The 18,572-nt window shown below is 42.6% G+C and overlaps 1 protein-coding gene and 1 non-coding gene across 14 annotated transcripts in view; both read right to left on the reverse strand.

Annotated features, from left to right (window-relative positions):
• Positions 1 to 18,572, reverse strand: part of LRMDA (leucine rich melanocyte differentiation associated) — a 1,434,085-nt gene that overhangs the window by 1,380,310 nt on the left and 35,203 nt on the right. The window contains exon 2 of one of the 13 annotated variants that reach the window (XM_077124810.1): positions 8,232 to 8,356. The exons of the other annotated variants lie outside the window; for them this stretch is intronic. The gene's annotated coding sequence lies outside the window, so the exon portion shown is untranslated. The remainder of the gene's footprint in view (positions 1 to 8,231; positions 8,357 to 18,572) is intronic. 13 annotated transcript variants of the gene reach the window in all.
• LOC143654693 (U6atac minor spliceosomal RNA) lies at positions 2,524 to 2,650 on the reverse strand. Its single transcript, XR_013161888.1, has one exon. It is a non-coding gene; the product is annotated as a U6atac minor spliceosomal RNA (small nuclear RNA).

Here is an 18,572-nt window from a genome sequence, read left to right on the forward strand (position 1 = left end):
CCATTCTTGTGAGTGCAGATGCATCGTGGATGCTAATCATTTCCCATTGTTTAAGCCAACCCATTGCATGGAATTTGCTTGAGCATCCCAGGAATCGAATAGCTAGTTTATGACAATTTGTTACAGCTGCCACATTGAGCTTTAAATCTAGGAATAATGATAGTTTCTTCCTCCTAGATTTGTCTCCAGGATTAAATATTGAAATGCATGCACCGAGTTAGCAGTGAACTCAGCGTCCTGCTCTAAGATTCAGGTGACCCTTGGTGTGCCCCAGAATGCTCAGTGCTGGGGATACATGGCAAGCAAGACTCAGAATCAGCACCACATTGAGAGCTTTAAGACGTATGTCTGGCTTGGGGCCTCAAAGCCTGATTCACTGCCTTCCTTGCCTCTGCTGGTAACAGTCTAGACATACCCAGTTTCCCTGTCTCTAATTGTCTGCCAATATCCATCCTTTCCCCTGCCTTTCCCTTTTAGTAGCAGCACTGCTGAATGTTAGCTGGTCACATGGCTGTCCAAGAGAGACTTCATTTCCCAGCCTCCCTTGCAATAGGCATGGCCTGTCCTAACTTCTGACCAATGAGATGTGAGAGGAAGTGGCATATGCCCTCAAAAGGGAGCTGACTGATATCCTTGCCTCTGCCTCTCCTGAGATCTAGAAGATGGTTTGGTACTGAACCCCTTTCAACCATGCAGACAGTACAGCACCCTACACATATGCTGTCCAACGCTACAGCTACTAGCCACATGTGGGTAAATTTAAATTAATTAAAATTAAGTTAAATTTAAAACTCAGTTCCTCGGTTGTACTAGCCAGAGTTAAAGTGCTCAAAGTCACATGTGCTAGTGGCTGCCATACTGGACAGGCCAACATAGGACATTTCCATCAGCAGAAAAAGTTCTGCTGGACAGTACTGTCCAAAAGGATGGTAGGGCCACAAGATAGGAGAGACGTGGATCCCTGCACCATTTTGAGAAGCAGAGTCACCCTACAACTTCCCTTACCCCAACTGCCTATCTGCTTATAATTTTACATGAGAACCAAATAAAGCCACTACAATAAATACTCTTATCTTGGCGTCTGTCAAAGCAGCCAAATCAATATCCTAACAAATACTTTTTAAAAATCGGTCCTTTTCCTGTTTAAGTTACAAGAGGCAGTCTGTCACTTGAAACTAAGAATGTTGACAGTTACGATAAAGGGTAAGACAGCAAAGGTAAAGGAGGGACACAGTCTGTCCTACCCGGGGGCAGTGAGGGCTTTCCCAAGGAAGTGCCGTTTATGCTGACCCCTTGGCGACAAGTGCCCTGTCCCTGGCAAGAAGGATGGAATGAGCCCCCAGGCCACGCACTGCTCTACCCCAGGGTGGAGCTGCTCAGGCCTGGGCCAAGGTGGTGTATCAAGATGCTCCTCTACAAAAGAGTCTAGTTTCATTCACATTCAGGAAATGGCTGATCCCAAGTCTGTGGGAGGAAATGTACACGATAAGCCTTGTCATACCTTCAAGGGCCTCTACAGTGGAATCCAAAGAACTCAGGAGTCACCTCGAGAGGCTCCCACTGGACAAAGACAGGACAAGTGGGGCATCAATGATAAAACAAACTGCAACGGGTTGAAATTCATCAAATATGGTTAAATCTTTGAGTTCATAAAGACACTCAAAACAAACAATTGGACAAACAAATTTAGGAGGATGCTAGGAAACCAACTCATTCTTTCCAGGCCTTAATCTGCCATTCCTGTTTGAGCTGTACCACTGGAAAACCAAAGAGGACATGAGGAGATTCTCTCTGCAGAAGTATTCCAGCTAACAAATGAAGAAGGAATGACAGATTTGCAACCCCTTATGATTTAGGGATCTAGGCATTGAACTGAAATGGTGGCTAATTCGCAGAAAGAGAGACTACTAAATGTATGTGTTTCTTGGTAAGAAGATCACACTAACACTGGGGTAGCCTTGACACAGACACAAAAACAAAAACCACAAACACCTGAATCTTTAGATCCAACTTCCTCTAGCTCCAACTTTCAATTCAGAGGAAAGTCCTACAGCAGCTTGGTAAACACAATTAGAAAATTCAGATAAACAATCAGTTTCTTCAATAAATCAACTTCAGAAAAGAGTAGAGGAATCTATGGATTGAGAAAGTCTTAGAGACATTTCGACTAATCACCATCCAGGGCAAGTATGACACTGATGAGACATTTGGAAATTTGGATGATGACTGGATACTTGACGATCTTAAGGAATTACTCGTAACTCTTTTAGGTGCAATAATGGTATTTTTCAGATGCAAAAGTATCTGTGGGATTTGCCTCAATATAATCTGGGAAAGGGAGAAAAGGCTGGGGATGTGGGTGATAAAAGATGAGTCACGTGTTGATAATTGCTGATGCTGAGTGATGGTTGTATAGGGGTTCATTACAGTATTCTCTTTCTGTTTTGAAATCTGAAATTTTCCCTTTGAACTTTTGTTTAAAAAAAATCCTTTTGTATCTGTAGGACATTTTCTTTTTTTTTCCTAAAACGATGGTTAGATGTCATGAAGTAGGTGGCAACGCCTTAACTGTATGCATGTTGTGCAGGCTCGAGGGCCTCTTCCATCCTTGCCAAGGGGAGTGCTAACCTTCTCTCCTTTCATACAACACAGGACATTTTCTAAAATAAGTTTTTAAAAAAATAACTCAGCGCACACAAAAACCCCAGGGCACAAACCGAGATGACTGGACGAAGATCACCTGCAGTTTTGGTTGTCTTTTCCCTCCATCCCCACCACCCTCCCTTCCACCCATCCCGCCAGCCAACCCACTGCACCTGTTCCTTTCCAGGAGTGATTTTATCTTGGGGTCCTCATGGCTGTCCCTACCAGTGGACTTTTTTTTTTTTTTTAAATAACAGCTTATTGGGATACAATTCGCATACCACACAATTCGCCCATTAAGTACAATTCAATGTTTTAAGTATAATTAGAGTTGTGCAACCATCACCACGGTCGATTTTAGAATATTGCCACTCGGCCTTATTAAACACACACTCTATAAGTTCTTGATACCTTTAAATCTTACACAAAAAGAGTTGGAGTTGTGAGGATAAAATGAAGTTTAGCTTTCACACGATATGGCACAGGATGAGAGAAACAGAACTAAAGGGCTGCAAAATGGCTCAGACTGGTCTTGCAGGCAGAGAAAGGGGAGGGCCTCTGACACAAGCCTAGAATTGGTGCCAAATCCTTATATAGGTAGAAATAAGTTTAAATAAGTAACAGCCAGGTTCACTGAAATGTAAAGCATAATCAAAAGCGGGAACCTTCAGCAGGAAATTTGAATTAGTTAGACTATCCGGATAGGCTGTAACATCTGGAGAATCTAAGCCCTGGAGGAAGAGGGGAGGGACCTGTGTGCTAAGCTTAGGGTATAAAATCTGTGGCATTCTATCGCTTGGGCGCTAGCCACCACATTTGGTTATGTGCCTGTTCTCACAAGAGTGTGAATAAATTCTTTTCTTTTCCACATCGGGTGAGCATTCATTCTCTTTCAGGTAAGGCTTTCTTTCTAACAGAGGCTTGAACCTTTCTCTCCCTGAAGGCCTCTAGACTTTTTATGCCAGTTTTCCTCCACCTTCCTGGCTACCCAACCACAGAATACTTCCAGGCCCAGGGCCCCTTGTGAGCAAAGGCCTGGAGGTATGAAGTTGTGAAACCATGGGCTGAACAGGACTCCAGAAGGCTTTCAGAGGTGGCAAAAGAGACAGGAGCTGGAAAAGCCCTGGCTAGGCCGAGGAGACTGGATGTGAGTGGGCCTCCAGCACTTTGGGGCTGCGCCTGCTCAGGGGGATAAGAGCAATGACCCGAACCCCCTTCTCCAAGCTGGGAAGGCCCTGTGCCATCATCCCCCCTCACCTCTGCCCTCCCATCTTCCTGCCTCCCTCCTGAGGCCTGCAAATCATGTGAGCTGCTAGGCCTGGAGCCCAAGCCTTTCAGGACAGCCAGCTTCCTTTATTTGAAGACGAGACACGTTTTCACAGCAGGCAGGCCAGGCAGGAGCCCTCTCTCCTTCCTATCCTCCTTTCCCAGGGAATCAATCTTCTTAAACTTTATCCTCTCAGAGACCAGGATGAAAACTGTTCAGGAAACTCACCCAGGTACTAAGGCCCGTGCTCCCCATCCATCTCGCCCTGTCAGGGCCCAGCACTCAGGCCTTAAAGAATCCTTGCAGCTGAGGCTGCCGCGGGCCTCGCGCCACTGGGGCGAGCCTGTCTCTGGTCAGAGCCACACCTTCCAGACACCTGCCCCATGATGGGTCACTGGGACCTTAAAATGTCTGTGACTCTCACCACACTTCTGGACCCTTGATCTTGCTCTGCTGCTCTTACCCAATTTTAAGATCCAGAAAGGCAGTATGGTAGAGTGGGAAAAGCTCACAGAGCCCCAGGGCTAAAACCTGGCTGTGTTGTGCGCCCTTAGCCGAGTGTCCTGGCCATTTCTGGGCCACACTTTCCTCATCAGTAAACATGGGGTGATAACACCCACTCCGGGGAACTGTCATAAAAGTTAAATAAGATCATCTACTTTAAAATTATTTACTCTGCTCTAGCCATACCAGCTTCTCACTGCTCCTTGAACTTGTCAACCTTTCTCCCACCACTGGGCCTTTGCACTTGCTGTTCTGTCTGGAAACTCTCCCTGGAGAGTCACAGGCTTGGCTCACTCCCTGACTTCCTTCAGTTCTCAGCTCAAATGAAACCTTCTCAGAGAGGCCTTCCCTACTAGGCCATCTGAAACGGATCCCCTGCCCATCCCTTTCTATCCTTTACCTGCTTTAATTTCCTTCAAAGCACTTAACGCTACCTAACACATCAGAGAGCACTGTGTTTGTTTTCTGCCTGTCCTCCCCACTGAATGTGGGTCTTTGTTCCCAGGCTCATGGGAGGCTGTCAACAAACGGTTCATGACAGAGGAATGAAAGGCTGAGTGAACGAGCTGCCTGTACAGGGCCTGGCTCATCACAGGAGCACAGTAAATAGGAATTATCATCATTATTACTACTGGAGGTACCCAAAGGGGACCAGGGGGGCCTGGACTTCTGTAACAGGTGGGGCTGATGGGAAGAACTTGGATGGAACCCCAGGCCACCCACAGCCTGTTCTGAGACCAAACGCCACAGGCCCCAACATTCGGGCAGGAGCAGGGGTGCGGCCATCAGAGAATGCCCCAGCCTGAGGGGCCCTCAGGACCCCAATCACAAGCCCTGCCCTCCAGTGTCCTCCGGAAGCATGGTTGGCAGTCGGTAGGGCACTGAGACCGGGTCTGGCCTGAGGCCGGACAGGCCCCCTCACCCCATCACGCCCCACCCCCAGCCACATGCCCAGCTGGCCCCAGCAATGGGGTGGACAAGAGGCCCTCTGTTTCTATAGGCAAAGAAGTATGGAGTGGACATGAATGGCCAGGGTGGACATTAGGCCAGGCCCCAGAGGAGGAGTCAGAGAACAGGGCTGGAGTCCACGCCCCTGAACGGCCAGCAGGGCCTGGTGGTTCCTGGCTCTGCAGAGGGTGGACCCCAGAGCCCAGGAGGAAAGAGTAGATCTACTCTGCAGAAAGCCCTGCTCCATCTCCTTAGCCGTGTCATCCCTGGCAAATCACTCAGCCTCCCTGAGCCTCAGTTCCCCCATCTGTCAGGCAGAAACAATATCCACCTCAAAATGCCGACAGGATGACTATAAAAAATACTGACAAAATAAAAAGGGTGGGCCACGGCGGCTCAGCAGGCAGCATTCTCGCCTGCCATGCCGGAGACCCGGGTTCGATTCCTGGTGCCTGCCAAAAAAATTCTGACAGTTACTATTTACTTTGCCATGTGCAGGGGATGTTACGTTATATCATGTGATCCTCAAAACATCACTAAATTGGGCCCAAGTCTGCTGGTTGCCTTATTTTAACCACCACCTAGAAGATGCACTTAAAACCCCAGCACAAAAAAAAGTCCCCAGCACCTGGCCAAACACAAACAGATCTCCAATAAATACAAATCCTCATCCCCTTCCCTGAGCTTCAGTTCTGGGGGCAGGTGGGCTGGCTATACCATCTGAAGGGATAAGGAGCCCGGCAACCCCTTTCCCTGGGTTGAGGCTCCCTGAGTCCTGGAGGCTTCAAGAAGCCCCTGCCCAAGCCCTCCTCCCTAGCAGAGGCAGGCTGGGGTCGCCCCCACAGAGGAAGTTCAGCCAGGTCAGGCCTGCCCATTTCCCACAGCCCCAGGGTGACCTGCCACAGGTTTTCCACTCGCCTCTGTGACCCCCAGGAGTCCCCCAAGGCGCCCCGTCCAGGGCCTGTCAGGTTAAGCTGCCATGGGCATTGCTCCCTCAAAAGGAGACAGCCTAGTTCATATGTGACCTGCCCGATAAATCAGGGAGGGGCGAGGACATTCATAAATCCATATCAAACAGCCCCCAAATTATGACAGATGACATGGCAGTCATAAAATTGCACAAGCAAAACTCACCAAGTCATTAATTTCATGGCCGTAGAAAATAAACAGACACATTTTTTCGCGGCCCTAATAAATTTTTAAAAACTCAAAGAATGGTCCATCTGCTTCGAATAATTTTTAATTTCCTATTCTGTCTCATTCCCATTAGCTATTCCACCGAGATATTTGCTAAATTCTTTCATTTACCTCCTCCCATCTGTATTCAATTACCCTATTTCCAAATAGAGCGAGTTTTTGTTTCTCCTAAGCGCGGGACAAAATACCCCCACCTGTACCTTAAAGCAAATGTTATGTGTGTTTTATTATCTGTTAGACCGTATGAGTCATTCTAACTCGATTGCCTGTGCGGGAAGGCTTGGAGAGCAATCTGATTTTGATGTTTTCTGGCTTGGGTGGAAAACACCTGCCTGATTCTCAAAGCTAATCTATTAACGTGGTAAATGCTGTAGCAGATGTTCCCGAGTGAGCGAGGGGCCGAGCTGGGCTGTGACCGGGCCAGGGCGTCGGGCGTGCAGTGGAAATGCTCAGAGATCAGAGGCCAGCAATGCCACCAGGGGCTGAGCTGTCACGAAGTCACATTTTCCGGCTGGCCCCCGGGTTCTGGCTGCCTGGCAGCTCCCCTCGACTTTCCTGGGCTCTCAGCAGCCACACAGGCTGGAAGGACATTTCAAGGTCATCTGGTCCACTATATCCCCTGCCTTTTCACTGAGGCCCAAGGAGGTGTGCCTTGCCTGAAGTCATGTAGCATACTGAAAAAGGAGAACATCCTTACGGGCTGGTGGCTGGAGGTGGGTGTGGGTTGCTGAGACTGTTTCGTGGAGCTGAGATTGGGAGAGAAGGACAGGACAGGTGATGATTCTGTGGGGACACCCTTTCTCCAGGGCCTTTGACTCAGCAATTCTAAACAAGGTCATCTGGGGGCCTTTCAGTCTTAAAACTCTGCACCAGCATCTTCCCTCATCCTGCAGTTGCTGGGCCAGGCCTGCAACAGAGAGAGGTCTAGGAATTGAGCTCAGGCGCCAAGGTCATGCTCCGGGGTAGGTTAGTTTCAACCAGTTGCCAACACTGGTGCCTGCAACACTCTTTTGATGATGCCCCAGAAACATGGGCTTCCAGGCCAAGCTGAAGATCTGATGAGGAGTCGGGGTCCCCAAAGCCATGCCTGGCAGGATCCATGCAGCTGTGTTGTGGGTGCCTGCACCCCTCGGCCGTCGCCATCTCCACACATGCTGGTAGTTTCTTACTGCAGGCTTTGGAACACTGCCTCAGAATGTTCTGGGCTGGGATCAGGCTTTGTGACTCTCAAGAAAGGCCAGAGGAGCCAGGGACTTGACACCCCCCAAAAAAACATACTAAATAGCAACTAGTGGCTAAATACCCCAGCCCCCTCACTCCTCAGATGAGAAGTGCTATATTAGCGGTTCTCAAATAGAAGCTATTTTGCCATCACCCCCCACCCCCACCCTGAGGACATGTGGCAATGCCTAGAGACATTTTTGTTTGGGGTGTTGCTACTGGCATTTAGTGTGTAGAGCTTCCCTGGCTGGCTAAACATACCTCAATGCACAGGGCAGCTCCCCAGAACCAAATCCAGCCCATAATGTCAGTGGTGCTCAGGCTGAGAAAACTGGACCTGTACTCTCTCCAGGGATCCTCAATGGGATCGAGTCCCAGATTCCCACACTGTAACCTGCTCACTTAGCCACATTATCCTGACTTCTTTCCGTCTCACTTCCCCACTCCCTACCAGTGCTTCTTGGTATCACCAATCCTGGACTCAGGGTCTGCTTCTTCGGGGACCTTGTCTGAGATGATCCATTATAACAGTCACAGTGACAACCCTGGATGACAAATTGAGGTGCAACAGTTTGCCTGAGAAAAGAAGGAAGGAGGGCCAATTCTGAATGGGTATCAGGGAAGCCTTCCTGGGGAAGGTGGCACTTTGATGGGCCCTTGAAAAATAGGTGGAACCACCCAACAGAATATCAGTTTTTCTCAATTATATATGAAACATTCTCCAGGATAGACCATATGCCAGGTGCTCTAGTTTGAAAGCTGCCGGAATGCGATATACCAGAAATGGAATGGCTTTTAAAAGGGGAAATTTATTACATTGCAAATTTACAGTTCTAAGGCCATGAAATTGTCCAAATTAAAGCAAGTCTATAGAAATGTCCATTCTAAGGCATACAGAGAAATATACCTTCATTCAAGAAAGCCGATAATGTTCAGGATTTCTCTCTCAACTGGAAAGGCACATGGCGAACATGGCGGTGTCTGCTAGCTTCCTCTCCAGGCTTCTTATTTCAACACGCTCACCCAGGGACGTTTTCCTTTTTCATCTCCAAAGGTCTCTGGCTGCATGGGCACTCATGTTTCTCATGGCTCTTTTGTGGATCTGAGGGTCTCTCCAAAATGTTTCCTCTTTTAAAGAATTGCAGTAAACTAATCAAGACTCACCTGGAATGGGTGGAGTCACATCTCCCTCTAATCAAAAGTTAATGCCCACCGTTGTGCGAATCACATCTCCGTGGAGATAATCTCATCAAGTTTTCCATATATTTAGTGCTAGATAGGGATTATAAGAAAGGGCTGCAACTCTGTAAGTGAAATCATTGCCCTCCCCTCTACGTGGGACATGACCTCCAGGGATGAAAGACTCCCTGGTAGCATGGGAGATGATTCCCAGGGATGAGTCCGGCCCTGGTACCATGGGATCAACAATGCCATCCTGACCAAAAGGGGAAAAGAAGTGTAACTAATGAAGTATCAGTGACTGAGAGAATTCAAATAGAATCGAGAGGCTACTCTGGAGGGCACTCTTTTGCAAGCTTCAGTTACACATTGCTCCCTACCATAATTTGCCAAACACCAACCAAAACCATTCCAGCCAATCCTAAAGAACACTTAGGGCAATATATAAGAGTCTATAAAGTTCCTATGCGCTAGGGTAACTTTTCAGAAACCTAAAAGCTCCAGATAGGTGCCTGGACCAGGTAAGTCCTGAAACCTAGAGGGCCCAGACTTTCCAGGACATCAACTAGTTGCATCTCCCTACCTCATATTATTGACAGCCCCTTCCAACATGGAAAAATTAGAATGGGCATAGCCCAAATACCCCTAAAGAGTGGGGAAAAGATCAAAGGTGATGGTGGAGATATACAGAGAATATAGGGTTTAACAAGTGAGTATGACTGCTGAATCATTAAATTGATATTTCTTTTAGTCTCCAATATCTTAGAGCAGCTAGAAGTAAAAAAAAATCCTAAAATTGTGGAATTCTGACCCATACCAAACTCTGAAATCTGTTCTACAACAAATTGTGGTGCCGTGCTTTGAAATTTATTGCTTTTTTGTATATACGTTATTTTTCACAAAAAAAGAAAAAAAAAACTGAATTGATGCAAATGTTCTAAGAAATGATCATGATGATGAATATGTAACTATGTGATGATATTGTGAATTACTGATTATTATATATGTAGAACGGAATGATCATATGTTAAGAATGTTTCTGTTTCTTTGTTGTCATATTTTTTTAATTTTAAAATTAATAAAAATAAAAAATTCAATTGTGATGATAAAAAAAAAATTTATTCCTTCTACCCACCAATGTTCTGGAGCAACTAGAAAGAAAAATCTGAGAGGATGGTATAGTAGCCCATAACAAACTCTGAGATTTGTCCTGTAATTACTTGTTGAAGAGTGCTTCGAAAACTATGGCTTTTTTCTTTTCTGCTTTGTATATATATATGTTATATTATCCAATTTTAAAAAGTAAGCAGTTAAAAAAGAAAACAAGAAAGGGCAGCTCCCACAAGATGGATCAGGATTAAATCATGGCTTTTCTAGGATATATAATCCTTTCAAACTGGCACCCAGACCATAAAATAAACCTCAATAAATTTAAAAGGATAAGAGTAATAAAAAATATGTTTCTGAGCACAGTGGAATGAAATGAGAAATCAATAGCTAGAAAAATTTGGGAAACTCACAAATATATATGAAATCGAACAACCCATTCCTAAATAATCAGTGGGCCAAGAAGAAATCAGATGTAATGAAAATGAAGACACAACATAACAAAATATATGAGATGCAACTAAAGCAGTGCTTAAAGGGAAATCTATAGCTGTAAATGTAAATTAAGAAAGAAGAAAAGAATTCAAATAACTAACTTAACCTTACACATTAAGACACTGGGAAGGAAGAGCAAATTAAACTTAAAAATAAGCAGAATAAATGAAACAGAGAATTGAAAAGACTCTGAGAAAATCATGAAACCAAAATCTGGTTCTTTAAAAATACCAACAAAATTAACAATCCTTCAGCTGCATTGACGAAGAGAAAAAAGAGAGGACTCAAATTACTAGGATCAGAAATGAAAGAGGTGTCATTAATACCAACTGTACAGAAATAAAAAGGTTTAATAAAGGAATACTATGAACAATTGAAGGCCAAAAAATTAGATAGCTGAAATGAAATGAACAAGTTGCTAGATAGGCACAAACTAACCAAAGCTGACTTAGAAGAAATAGATGATCAAAATATACCTATAAAAAGTGAAGAGAGTGAATTAGTAATTAAAAAACAAAAAATTAAAAAACTACCCACAAAGAAAAGCCCAGGCACAGTTATCTTCACCACTGAATTCTACTATACATTTAAAGAAGAATTAATATGAATTCTTCATAAACTCTCCCCCCCCAAAAAAAGAAAAAACAGGGAATACTTCTCAACTCATTTTATGAATTCAGTATTACCCTGATATCAAAACCAGACAAAGATATAACCAGAAAAGACAACTACATATCAATATTTCTTATGAATGTCGATGAAAAAATATCAAAAAAAATAGCAGCAAATCAAATCAAGCAATATATAAAATGATTACACATCCTGAACAAATGGGATTTATCCCAGGAATGCAAGCTGGTTTAACATCTAAAAATTAATGTAATACATCTTATTATAGAATAAAAAACAAAAATTAGGGCGGGCCACGGTGGCTCAGCAGGCAGGAATGCTTGCCTGCGATGCCAGAGGACCCAGGTTCGATTCCCGGTGCCTGCCCATGTTAAAAAAAAAAAAAAATTACATGATCATATCAACAGACAGAGAAAGTTTTTGACAAAATCCAACACACTTTCATGATAAATGCACAGCTATATGATGATATTGTGAACTACGGATTGTGCACTTTGGATGATTACATAGTGTGTGAATATATAACATATGTCAATAAAAAATAAATAATTAAAAAATATCAAAGGAGAAGGTAGACTATAAAAGAGAAGATAGGAGTTAATAAATGAATTTGACTCCTGAATCATTATGTTGATATTTCTTTTAGTCTCCAGTGTCTTGGAACAGCCAGAAGGAAAACCCTAAAATTATGGAACTATAACCCATACCAAACTCTGAAATCTGTTCTATAACTAATTGTTGTGGTGTACTTTGAAAATGTATTGCTTTTTTTGCATATATGTCATTTTCACAATTTAAAAAAAGCCATAAATAGAAAAAAATCCAACACACTTTCATGATAAAAAACACTACCGAATCAAAGATTTCGTACAAATCTCCTAAATAAATTCAATGGGTTAACTAATGACAAAAAGGATATTAAGAAGACATTAGAAGAGCATGAAGAAGAATTTGAGAGAATAAGTAGAAAAATAGCAGATATCACAGAGATGAAAGTTACTATAGACCAAATTAAAAATATACTACAGCAGGTTTGAAGAGGCTGAAGAAAGAATACGTGAACTAGAGGACAAGACAGTTGAACTTGAATGCACAAAAGAACAAATGGCAAAAAAGATGGAAAATTTTCAATTGAATCACACGGAAAGGATGGACAACATGAAGCACACAAATATAAGAATCACTGGTGTCCCAGAAGGAGAAGAAGAACAAAGGGGTAGGAATATTAGTTGAGAAGATAATTGAGGGAAATTCCCAACCCTTATAAAAGACATTAATATTCAAATGAAAGAAGCCCATTGAGCCCCAATTAGAATAAATCCAAATAGCCATACTCCAAGACACAAACTAACCAGTATGTCAAATGTTGAAGAGAAGCAGAAAGTCCTGAAAACACCAAGAGAAAAGCAACTCAGCACATACAAGGGAAACCACATAAGACTGAGTTTGAACAACTCAACAGGTACCATGTCGGTGAGAAGGCAGTGCTAAGGCACATTTAAGATCCTGAAAGAGAAAGACTTCCAAGCAAGAATTCTTTATACAGCCAAGTTGTCCTTCAAAAGTGAGGGCGACAGTGGGCCATGGTGGCTCAGCAGGCAGAGTTCTCATCTGCCATGCTGGAGACCCAGGTTTGATTCCCAGTGTCTGCTCATGCAAAAAAAAAAAAAAAAAGAGAGAGAGATGAAGGAAAATAATATCTAGATCTGACAAATAAAAACAAAAGGATAAGAGGGTAGATTCAAGAAATGCCTTTACAATAATAGCTTTGAATGTTAAAGAACTAGGCCTAACAGTCACCCCCAAGAGAACCTCTTTTGTTGCTCAGATGTGGCCTCTCTCTCCAGCCAACAAAGCAAGCAGACTCACCACCCTCCTCCTGTCTACATGGGACATGACTCCCCAGGGGTGTGAACCTTCCTGGCAACGTGGGACAGAAATCCCAGAGTGAGCTGAGATTCAGCATCAAGGGATGAGAAAAACTCTAGAATGAGCTGAGACCCAGCATCAAGGGATGAGGAAAACTCTAGAATGAGCTGAGACCCAGCATCAGGGGATTGAGAAAACCTTCTCAACCAAAAGGGGGAAGAGTGAAATGAGACAAAGTGGCAATGGCTGAGAGATTCCAAACAGAGTCGAGAGGTTATCCTGGAGGTTATTCTTATGCATTAAGTAGATATCACCTTGTTAACCAAGATGTAATGGAGAGGCTGGAGGGAACTGCCTGAAAATGTAGAGCTGTGTTCCAGTAGCCATGTTTCTTGATGATGATTGTATAATGATATAGCTTTCACAGTGTGACTGTGTGATTGTGAAAACCTTGTGTCTGATGTTCCTTTTATCTACCTTGTCAACAGATGAGTAGAATATATGGAATAAAAATAAATAATAGGGGGAACAAATGTTAAATTTAGTTTGAAATGCTAGTGATCAATGAAAGGGAGGGGTAAGGGGTATGGTATGTAAAATTTTTTTTCTGTTTTGTTTTATTTTTCTGTTGTCTTTTTATTTCTTTTTCTGAATTGATGCAAATGTTCTGGGAAATGACCATGATGATGAATATGCAACTATGTGATGATATTGTGAATTGCTGAGTATATGTGTTGGGAATGTTTGTTTCTTTCTTATAATTTTTTTAATTAATAAAAATTTTTTTTAAAATGTGAAAGGACTAAACTCACCAATTTAAAGATACAGATTACAGAATGGATGAGGAAATGTGATCCATCTATATGCTGCTTACAAGAGACTTATCTTAGACCAAAGGATACAAATAGATTGAAAGTGAAAGGACTGAAAAAAATTTTTTCCATGCAAGCTGTAACCAAAAGAAAGCTGGAGTAGCTATACTAATATTGGACAAAATAGATTTTAAGTGTAAAGACATCATAAGAGACAAAGAAGGATGGAATAAGATGTTCTATGCAAATTGTATCAAAAGAAAGCAAGAATAGAGATATCAATATCAGACAAAATAGACTTTAAATGTAAAGATGTCATAAAAGACACTACATATTAATAAAAGGGACAATTCACCAAGAAGAAATAAAAATCATAAATGTTGGGTGGGCCACGGTGGCTCAGCAGGCAAGTATGCTTGCCTGCCATGCCAGAGGACCCGGGTTCAATTCCCAGAGCCTGCCCATGTTAAAAAAAAAATCATAAACGTTTATGGGTGGGCCATGGTGGTTCAACAGGCAGAGTTCTCGCTTGCCATGTTGGAAACCCAGGTTCAATTTCCAGTGCCTGCCCATGCAAAAAAAAAAAAAAAATCATAAATGTTTATGCTCCCAATAAAGGAGTGCCCAAGTACATGAGGAAAACATTGGAAAAACTGAAGTGAGCAACATTGGAAAAATTGAAATGAGCAATAGACATTTCAACACTAATAATGAAAGACTTCAATACACCACTCTCCTCTATAAACAGAACAAGCACAGGATCAACAAGAAAATAGAGAACTTAAACAATTTAATAAATGAATTAGATCTATCAGACATATATAGGATGTATATTCTTCTCTAGAGCTCATAGAGCATTCTCCAGGATAGCTCATATGCTTGGGCACAAAATAGGTTTTCATAAATTTTAAATGATTGAAATTATTCAAAGCATTTTCTCTGATCACACAGAATAAAGCTAGAAATCAATAACCACCAAAGATTCAGAACTTTCACAAATTTATGGAGATTAAATTACACACTCTTAAACAATCAGTGGGTCAAAGAAGAAATTGATGGAAAAATTGGCAAATTGCTGGAGATGAAAGAAAATAAGAATACAACATACAAAACTTATGGGATGCAGCAAGGGCAGTGCTGAGAAGGAAATTTATTGCCCTAAATGCCCATATCAAAAAACAAGAAAGCAAAAATTGTGGACTTAATTACTCACCTAAAAACAAGCAAACAAGCTACAATGACTCAGGAAAAAAATAGATCTCAACAAACCAATCACAAGTAAAAAGATTCAATCAGTCATTAAAAGTCCTCCAACAAAGAAAAGCCCAGGGCCAGATGCCTTCACAGGGGATTTTTTTTTCAAACATTCCAGAAAGAACTAACACCAATCCTGCCCAAACTTTTCCAAAAATTTGAGGAAAAAGGAACACTACGCAACTCATTTTATGAAGCCAGCACCATTTTAATACCAAAACTGGTTAAAGATGCTGTAAGAAAAGGAAACTACAGGTCAAACTCCCTAATGAACATAGATACAAAAATTCTCAACAAAATACTAGAAAATCAAATCCAACAACACATTAAAAGAATTATACACCACCACCAAGTGGGGTTTATACCAGGAATGCAAGGATGGTTTGATACCATAAACTCAATTAATACAGCACATTAACAAATTGAAAGGGAAAAATTACATAATTATCTCAATCGATGCTGAAGAAGTATTCAACAAAATAAAGAAGGGACAGGAGGGCACCTGAGGTGGCAATTCAGGAGTGTAGCTGACCTGGGAAAGCCTTCTGCACCACATGTGGCAGCCCTGGTTACAGAGGCCGAAGAACCGAGAGGCAGAAAGCTGGAGCCTGGCACAGAGTCACAGAGCCACAGAGCCCAAGGGAGTGCATGGATGGGAACACGGGACTAGGAAGTAAGCCAGGCCACATTCCTTGGGCATAGCATCTTCACCAGCATGGCCCCATAACCAGCAACTCACCCCATACCCCACGCACCTGAACTCTGTCACCTGCTCCCATTCTCCACACTCCAGATTCCCCCACACCCCCACCCCAAGTACAGCCCAACCCACCTCTCCTGCACCCCTCCTGAACACCACGTCCCCCTCCCTGTTCCCTGCAGGCAACTGCCAGTGCACAAAGGTTGTGGGCACTAATCTCCATACCTAGGCTACCCCCGCCACCCACCCATACTGTTGCACAGCCTCACCCCACCCTCCCTGAGCTCAGTGCATCCGTTTATGGCACTCTCAGGCCAATGCATGCACACGGGCCCCCAATCACATCATTCAGCTCTGGGAACCGCACTTTACAGCAGACCTAGAACCACACATGCGCACAACCCTCAGCCTCACTTCCCAGCTCTTAGAAAGTGCTGACCTGTGCAGCCAGGTCACATCTGCCCCCAATCCACCAAGGTGTAACACTGACTTGCTGCCACAGCTCTATGCATGTGCACAAAAGGGCCCCATGCCTTAGACCAGTGCACACCAGGGTTACACTCCCCAGACTGGTACACCCACACAACTACAACCTCCCTGGCTGCTGGGCACCCATGCTCACAAGCATCAATGTAACATTCCCAACCTGCACCCATACCTGCCCTGAAACAAATCACTGTACTGAGTGCCCCACCCCATGGCCTGCTCCCTGCTGTACAACCATCCCACAAACACAAGGTCTTAGACTACTGAAAGAAATCAACTCCCAAAGTAAATCAATCAAGATATTTACATGCGAAGAAGACAACAGAAGATCACTAAGTATATCACAATGCAGACAGATATAGCGCTGCCTAATGACCAAATTAAAACAACAGAGGAGACACGGACATTGGAACAACTAATCAAAGATGTTCATACAATTCTACTCAATAAAATAAGTGGGATAGCAAATGACATAAAGGAGATTAAGAAGATAGTAGAAGAGCACAATGAGGAATTTGAAAGAATAGAAAACTAATGGAAATCACAGAGATTAAAGACTCTGTTGACCAAATAAAAAACATACTACAGGCATACAACACCAGATTTGAAGAGACAGAAGAAAGAATAAGGGATATAGAGGACAGGATAACTGACTTCAAAGACTCAAAACAGCAAATGGCAAAAAAAATGGAAAAAACTGAATGGGAACTCAGGGAAATAATAGACAAAACAAAGGGCACAAATATAAGAATCACTGGTGTCCCAGAAAGAGAAGAGAGGAGTAAAGGGCTAGGAAGAGTAGCTGAGGATATAATGGGGGGAAAACTTCCCAACCCTCATAAAGGACATAAATATACAAGTCAAAGAAGCCCAAAGAACTCCAAACAGAATAAATCCAAATAGGCCTTTCCCAAGGCACATACTAATCAGTCTGTTAAATGTTGAAGAGAAGCAGAAAATCCTAAAAGCGGCAAGAAAAAAAAATCTACTAAATACAAGGAAAACCAAATAAGACTGAGTTCAGACTACTCAACTACACCCTGGAGGCAAGAAGGCAGTGGTATGATATATTCAAGATCCTGAAAGAGAAAGACTTTCAGCCAAGAATTCTGTTCAAAACTGAGGGAGAGATTAAAGTTTTCACAGACAAAGAAGTCCTGAAAGAATCTGTCAACAAGAGATCAGCCCTACAAGAAATACTAAAAGGAGTTCTGCTGGCTGGAAAAAAAAAGACAGGAGAGGGAGGTCTGGAGGAGGGCACAGAATTGAAGAGTACCACTAAGGGTAATTTAGACAATAGAAAGAGAAAGAGGGAAAAGAATATATAGATCTGACAAATAAAATAAAAAAGATAAGACGGTGAAATCAAGAGACACCTTTTCAGTAACAACTTTGAATGTTAACAGACTAAACTTACCAATTAAAAGATACAAATTGGCAGAATGGATTAAGAAACATAATCCATCTATATGCTGTGTACAAGACACTCATTTTAGACACAAGGATACAAATACACCCCAATTATAAAATTGGCTAAAGATATGAATAGACATTTTTCCAAAAAGCAAATACAGATAGCTCAAAAGCACATGAAGATATTATCGTCTTCATTAGCTATAAGGGAGATGCAGATCAAGACTACAATGAGATATCACCTCACACCTGTAAGAATGGCTACTAGTAAACAAACAGAAAACTACAAATGTTGGAGAGGATATGGAGAAATTGTAACACTTATGTACTGCTAGTGGAAATGTATAATGGAAGCCACCATGGAAGCAGTTTGGCAGTTCCTTAGAAAATTAACTATTGAGTTACCCTAAGACCCAGCCATACCACTACTCAGTATATATCCAGAAGAGCTGAAAGCAGTAACACAAACAATTTGCACACTGATATTCATAGCAACATTATTCACAATCGCCAAAAGATGGAAACGATCCCAGTGCCTATTACCACATGAATAGACCAACAAAATGTGGTATATACATATGATGATTATACAGCAGTAAGATGAAATGAGGTCCCAAAGCATATGACATCATGGATGAACTTTGAGGACATAATGCTGAATGAAATAAGCCTGACACAAAAGGATAGATACTGTATGATTTCACTATTATGATCTTGGTAAATATAAACTCAGAGACTTATATAGAATATAGGGAACCTAGAGAAACACAGACGCTAATGAGGTTGAACTTAAATGTAAGGGAATGGATAAAAGTGAAGGCTGTTCATTATAATGAGGAACCCATCA

The sequence above is a fragment of the Tamandua tetradactyla genome, chromosome 13 (assembly GCF_023851605.1).
Source record: "Tamandua tetradactyla isolate mTamTet1 chromosome 13, mTamTet1.pri, whole genome shotgun sequence".
In the NCBI taxonomy this organism is placed as follows: Eukaryota; Metazoa; Chordata; class Mammalia; order Pilosa; family Myrmecophagidae; genus Tamandua; species Tamandua tetradactyla.